The sequence below is a fragment of the Ascaphus truei genome, chromosome 17 (assembly GCF_040206685.1).
Source record: "Ascaphus truei isolate aAscTru1 chromosome 17, aAscTru1.hap1, whole genome shotgun sequence".
NCBI lineage: Eukaryota > Metazoa > Chordata > Amphibia > Anura > Ascaphidae > Ascaphus > Ascaphus truei.
This window is the reverse complement of record NC_134499.1, coordinates 25173384-25180384: the sequence shown is the minus strand read 5'-3', so window position 1 is coordinate 25180384 and position 7001 is coordinate 25173384. Positions and strand designations below refer to the sequence as shown.

General features: G+C 41.3%; 1 protein-coding gene across 9 annotated transcripts in view; it reads left to right on the top strand.

Moving 5' to 3' along the window:
- Positions 1-1519: 1519 nt before the first annotated feature.
- The window catches only part of FOXP1 (forkhead box P1), a 501565-nt gene continuing 496083 nt past the window's right edge, over positions 1520-7001 (top strand). For 4 of the 9 annotated variants that reach the window (XM_075574311.1, XM_075574307.1, XM_075574309.1 and 1 more), the window contains exons 1-2: positions 1521-1736; positions 4533-4628. The gene's annotated coding sequence lies outside the window, so the exon portion shown is untranslated. Of the gene's footprint in view, positions 1737-4532; positions 4629-7001 lie in introns of all 9 variants that reach the window. The other 5 variants (XM_075574324.1, XM_075574315.1, XM_075574323.1 and 2 more) reach the window with 4 other exon arrangements.

Sequence of the window (7001 nt, the reverse complement as noted above, 5' to 3'; positions counted from 1 at the left end):
GGGGGGGGGGGGGGGTGAGAGTGAATGAGAAGGGGAAAATGTTCCTGTCCCAGTTTTCACTCCACCACTGATCCCCCTTCTTCCCATATCCCTGGTTATACAGCTGCCCAAGACCCAAATGGGGGGAAAAGTGTGGGGTTTCAGCATCTAAATAAACCCTTTATACTTCCACTTAGATTGTAAGCTCTTCGGGGAAGAGTCTCCCTTTGACTTATGCTGTCAGTTACCTGTTGCACATATCCCCACGGTTTGCAATTGATTTACCGTGTATTATAATTTTGTAAAGCGCTGTGTACATATATATATATATATATATACATATATATATATATATATATATATATATATATATATATATATATATATATATATATAGTGGTCGACAAATCACCAAAAAATCTACTCGCCACACAAAAAAATCTACTCGCCACCTAGTACCAAACGTGTGCTGCTTGGGCCAATAGGCGCTCGCCACGATGTTAAATCCACTCGCCCGCAGCGAGCAAATGTATAGGTTTGTCGAACACTGTATATATATATATATATAAATAAAATGATACATTATACAGAATAAGTGTGACCTCAATTCGTCACGCTACATCCCAACGACATTCACAGCAGGGGACGGCGACGACAGAAAGGTGGGGGTATTACTGCGCTGCCATCCACCAAATAAACTTGCCCCAACAGATCAAATAAAAAAATAGGTTTACACACTTTAACAAGCAAATAAGATTCTAGGTGAGGTTTGGATCTACCGGAGTCCTGATGCTGAAGGAATATATATGAATGTTAATAGTAGCGCTATATGTTTTGTATTTGTCTTAAAATCCGCGTCTCCCCCCCCCCTTCCCACACCCTTTTTTCCTTCCCCAATACTATCCAACCCCCATTTTGTTCTGTAAAATGCGTTATGAGATACTTGTCAAATATCTTGTGAATCTGTCTTGAAAATGCAAAATAAAAAGTAACAAAAAAATAACAGGAGACAGAAACATGTTACATGCCGGCAAAGTGTATAGCAAATGTGAACTTCCACAGCCACATGCAGGCATAATATTATTAGCAATAATACTGTATTAATCATGTGCATTTAATGCCCAGATCCCACATAGGATAACTGCAACATAGTAGCAACAAGCACACAGTGCCAGCCTATCCCACTCCCTTGTCCTTCCCAAGCCAGCTTCCCTGCTTCCCTCCCTCCCTCCTTCCCTCCTCCCTCTCCTCCTCCTCCTTCCCTTATATATACATATATGTAAGATACATACAGTATATACAGTACATATACATATATATATATACACCCCACTTGTCCTTCTGCTTTGCACTGCTCCTTGTTTACCCAGCAGGTGGATGTGACGTCAGGGGGACACACAACAGCTCCAAAACAACAACATGTGAATCCGCCGCTTTCCCAAAGTGTGGGGAAGACAGAAAATAGTGCAGCAGGGGGAGGCGGAGGAGGAGGAGAGGAGGGGGCGCAGGGGCTGCGGGGAGCGCACAGGGCGGCGCGTCTCATCTTTTTGGCTGCAGAGCGCACGGCATTGCGCACAGGATTGCGCAAAGGATTGCGCACGGGGAGATAGTCCCCCCCCCCCCCCCCCTAGCGGAGTAATATATTGTTATTTATTGTGTTACACGCTGTTACTTTGCTGCCTGGATCGCGTGTGTTTAACACTCACACACACACACAAGTGCAAGGTGTCCGGCGCCGGGAGAGCTCTCTGCAGCGGGTGAGTGGGGGGTCCCGCGGGGGTGAGTGGGGGGGTCCCGCGGGTTGAGTGGGGTCCCCGGGGGTGAGTGTGAGTGGGGTCCCGGGGGGGTGAAAGTGACTGGGGTTCCGGGTTGAGTGGGGTCCTGCGGGGTGAGTGTGAGTGGGGTCTTGCGGGGTGAGTGTGAGTGGGGTCCCGGGTGAGTGTGGTCCCCGGGGTTAGTGGGGTCCTGCGGTGTGAGTGGGGTCCGGGGTGAGTGTGAGTGAGGTCCCGGGCTGAGTGTCAGTGGGGTGAGTGGCAGTGGGGTTGCACTTTGAATCCGCTTCTCTGGTTGGGTGTTTGTTGCGTTTCCTGCACTTTCTTCTGCAACTTTCCCCCACGTGCGGGAGAGGCTGTTACTGCTGTTACCCAGTGTTTTTATTGCTGTTACCCAGTGTTAATGCTGCTGTTACCCAGAGTTATTGCTGCTGTTACCCAGAGTTATTGCTGCTGTTACCCAGTGTTATTGCTGCTGTTACTTAGTATTATTTGTCAGGGAGTTTGAGGGTTACCCCGCCCTCTGCCACCTACTTCCAGCTCAGTGCAGGGGGTGCCAGCCATGCTCCTTAATGCCCTGATGGGGTATGTGGTACTGAAGTACTCTGCAACTATCTACCCCTCAGTTACTTGCACATATCCAGCTCCCCCCCCCCCCCATCCCGGTACCCGGGGTACTCTGCGCCCAGCTGCTCCCTTCTCCCGGTACCCAGAATACTCTGCCCCCTCAGTGCCCGGGGTACTTTATATCCAGCTTTCCCCTCAGTACTCGGGATACTTTATATCCAGCTCTCCCCTCAGTACTCGGGATACTTTATATCCACCCCCCCCCCCCCAGTACTCGGGATACTTTATATCAAGGTGCCCCCTCAGTACTCGGGATACTTTATATCCAGCTCTCCCCTCAGTACTCGGGATACTTTTATGTCCACCCCCCCCTCAGTAACCGGGATACTTTATATCCAGCTCACCCCTCGGTACTCGGGATACTTTATATCAAGGTTCCCCCTCAGTACTCGGGATACGTTATATCCAGCTCACACCTCAGTACCCGGGATACTTTATATCCAGCTCACCCCTCGGTACTCGGGATACTTTATATCAAGGTTCCCCCTCAGTACTCGGGATACTTTATATCCAGCTCTCCCCTCCTCGGTACGCGGGATACTTTATATCAAGGTTCCCCCTCAATACCCGGGATACTCTCCACCCATTTGCCCCCTTCTCCCGGTACCCAGGATACTCTATCCTGCTGCCCCCTCAGTACTTGGGATACCCTATTCCAGCTCAGGGGCAAATCCTTGCTTCTCGCTGGTAAGGCTTCTCGCCTAGTACTTGTATATACCCCCAAGTACTCCGTAATTATTGCTGTAACTAAAGACAGCGCTGGGAAGAACAGGAGAGTACCCACAATCTCAGAGCTGGAGTGTGGGGGGATCCTGAAGATAACGGGGGTCACCCCGGGAGTAAGAGATGCTGCACACACACGGGTATCCCTCTGAGGATGGCAGGGATTTGGCTGGAGGGGTGATGTTTCATGTGGGCAGCAGTTATCCTGGGGTATTGAATACTAGTCAGCATCAGACAATAAAATGCAGCTCCCCTTCCTAACATCTGCCCCCCATTCTTATGTGGAATTACTTCAAATGACTTGCAGTCAGGGTAAAGATACCCACCTCTGTATACCACTGCAGTAACAATCACTTTTCCTACTTGGGGGAAACTTTTCCAACATCATCTGACTCTTTAATTTAAATAACCCAGGTCTGTGCCCCAGAAAAAAAAATCAAGTTATTATTACTTGATCTGCATTATTATTAGTAGTATTATTATTATTACTGTTGATTTTGAAATATTACTTCCACATGCTGATGCCAATCCTGCTTTCTTTGTCCCTTTTGGTACAAACTGCTTCAGCAAACCCGTGTATTTGCACTTTGTGCATGCTGTGTTCATTGACAAATAAATACTCTTCAATGCTCCTGCATTTTATTTGACACTATATCATGGAGTGTTCTTGCAGGTTAAGGTGGGATCAGGTAAGGGGGGGGGGGGGGGGGTGGCAATACATTGTGGAAAGAAAATGAAAAAAATGTAAGTAGGGAAAGAATTGCCTAAGATAGCTCAATTTAATAATAATACTAATTTTAATAAATACATTTGACTCCAGATTTGATTTGATTTTCTTCATATGAAATGCCAGTGTAAGTTGACAGCCTCCCTCTCCCTGTAATTACTGCTATAATAATTTCCAAGTAATTTTTTTTTGTTGCAAATACCATCTGTAAGATGATTATAAATTAGTAATGCTTTAGCTTTGAACCATCTGACATGTTGATCTTTTGATCTGAATCTGAAAAGGACACACAAGATACAGTGTGTGTGTGTGTGTGTGTGTGTGTGTGTGTGTGTGTGTGTACGCTATGTATTGTAGAGGTACAATATATATAATGTAATTATTTATACTACATGAACATCCTAGACATACAAACTGCAGCGAGACTATAGAATCGTATCTAAAGAAATGAAAATGTAAACTAGCTTAGCTTGGCATTTAATATTTTCAGTTTTGTTGCCAAACTACTTATGGAGGTTTCTTTTTGGGCTTGCAGTTCTGTTGTGTGTCAAAGTGAAAATGAAAATGCCTAAATTAATACAGATATACTGTACTAGTCAATAGGTAGAAGAAAGGGCTATGTTCCCTGCAACATGTTTAATGAACTTTTCAGTCTTCAGGATCATAGTAAAATGTGAGTGATCCAGTGTTTGCTTTTTTTTCAGGCTTGGAATAAACTCATTTGTCCTGTATTAAATGATGGAAGAAAATTATAATTCAATGTTTTATTTTTGCATTTGAGTCAACTGAACTTCAACAAGGTGTGTATAATCTGTTTTCCCCGCCCCCCCCCTAAAAAAACCCATTAAGAAAGTTGTATACATTTTTTTAAATTCATTTATTTATAAAATGTTTTACCAGGAAGTAATACATTGAGAGTTACCTCTTATTTTCAAGTATGCCCTGGGCACAGAGTTATGATGACAAATAATACATTCCCTACATCATCATCATCATCATCATCATTATTATTATTATTATTAGTGTAGATTTTAATTTAATCTGAGAAATTTCCATATATATATAGCATACATTTTTATATATTTAAATATATATTTATTTATTTATTTATTTAAACCCTCCATAGAAAATGTGTGGGATGCACACTAAATAAGTAAAGTCTTCTAGCTTTAATATGTTGAATTGGTAGCTTTCTCTTTTCTTTCTCTAGTTTCTGGATTAGTCATTGTCTGAGAGAGAGAAAAAGCTCTCTTTTTTTTGGAGGGGGGGGGGGGGGGGGGGAGGGGGGGTAGAAGAGTAAAGTAAACAGCCTCCAACAATTGAACCTTGACAACCTGGATTAAGGAAGGCAGTGGAGATCAAACAGGGCTGCTGAGCTGTTGTCAAGAGCAGGCTGACTGGGTTCTGCAATATCCCACCAAGCAGCAAGACTATAAGTTTGTCTGCAGAAATGGGCTATAACAAACGCTTTTCTTTGTTGTGCAGGGATCTGTGCACCCGTTTATAGCCTTATTAAACACGAATGTCAGCTGCTCAGACAACTGCGTAAGAAAATCAAAGCTTTCAAGCCATCCCAAAATTATATAACCCCAGAAATTAAAGAATCCACGTGGGGCGTATATGCTTGCTGGGCAATATCTTACATTCTAATTTGTACAGTAGCTTGATATATTTTAATAATGCAAAAATGTAACATGAGTTCTAAAGTGCTGCTTAACTCTGGTACATTCTGCATCTTAGTTGATATTTCTTTTCACTGTTACCTAGTTATAGAGTGTTTGGTACAGGCACAATTTTGCTTATTTATTTATTTTTTTGCAGAAGTTAAAGGTTGATATCTTTGTGCTGTTCCTTAGAAACTAACGGGACCATTGTGTATGTGTGTGTATAAATGTGTATAATATATATTTATATAGCACCAACAGTGTACACAGAGCTTTGCAATATTTCAGTACAGGGAAAATAAAGTACAAACAGTGCTGATAAGAGCAGCACATAAAATAACAGAAGGCATTAGTTACATCTTTACCATTTTTCAATTCTGGCTCAATACAGATCTGTTCTTATACACGTTTAGGTGACTTAACATCACTGTCATATTATTCACAAATAATCTCAGTTACATCTTGTTACCTATTTATATTCTGTGCAACGAGGCTTGTACAGGTCATTTAAAGCTATTGTATCTTAAAATGTTTTCCTTGAATGTGTACTTATTTTGTGAAATTGTCAGTTTGAGTAGCTTCCCTCTTTTTCTGTCAGCAACTCTTCCGTTTCTTCTTGAACCTGCTATCTGTATGCTTGGGGCGCCACAATTATCGTCTTTGATTTCTTAAACAAAAAATTCCGCACACTTGAGGATTGAGTGTGTATTTATCAGGGACCTATGGATAAATGATAATGAAATATTTAAAGTCTGCCATGCAACCTTTTTTTTTTAAATTAGCAAAGCTAACACTGCAAACCTTTTTTTCTTTTTCGTAATAACCTACAGAAGAGCCATGCTCTATATAAAGTCTGTAATGATATCAATTTGAAATACAACTCTTGTATATACCATGAAATGCTATGCAGTCAGTGTTAACAGTACTTATGATAGTGCATTTGTTTAGTTTTAACGTTTTGCTTGAAATCTTTACAAAGTTGGCCATTTTAAGGTTCTAAAATTAAGTTGCATTACTCCATGCAATAGTACATATATCTAGATGTTATTTTATAGTGTTTTAAAGAATTCTTGAATTGTCTTAACATTGTAAAACAGTTGCATATTTTGTTTAAATTATAACAGGGGTTAGTGACAAAACGCTATTTGTTGAATTCCTTTTTATATGTTTCACTTGCTAATACAAGATGATGTGTATATATGTGTGTGTGTGTATATATATATATATATATATATATATATATATATATATATATATATACGGATACCTTTTTAATCTTTCTTCCCATCAGATATGCCAATTGTATTTTTAAGGTGCGATAGTACAACCATCTATACAAATACTTTGTACTTTTACATAAATGTAGTTGAAATATATTAGTGCCTGTCAGAACACAGCATAGATTGTGTTGATGATTTAGTTACTTTAAGTACTTGCATTAAAGAAACTCATTTCACCCCTGTACAGAACAGTTTAAAGTGTTGAGATGAGCGTTCTAAAGAGCTTCAC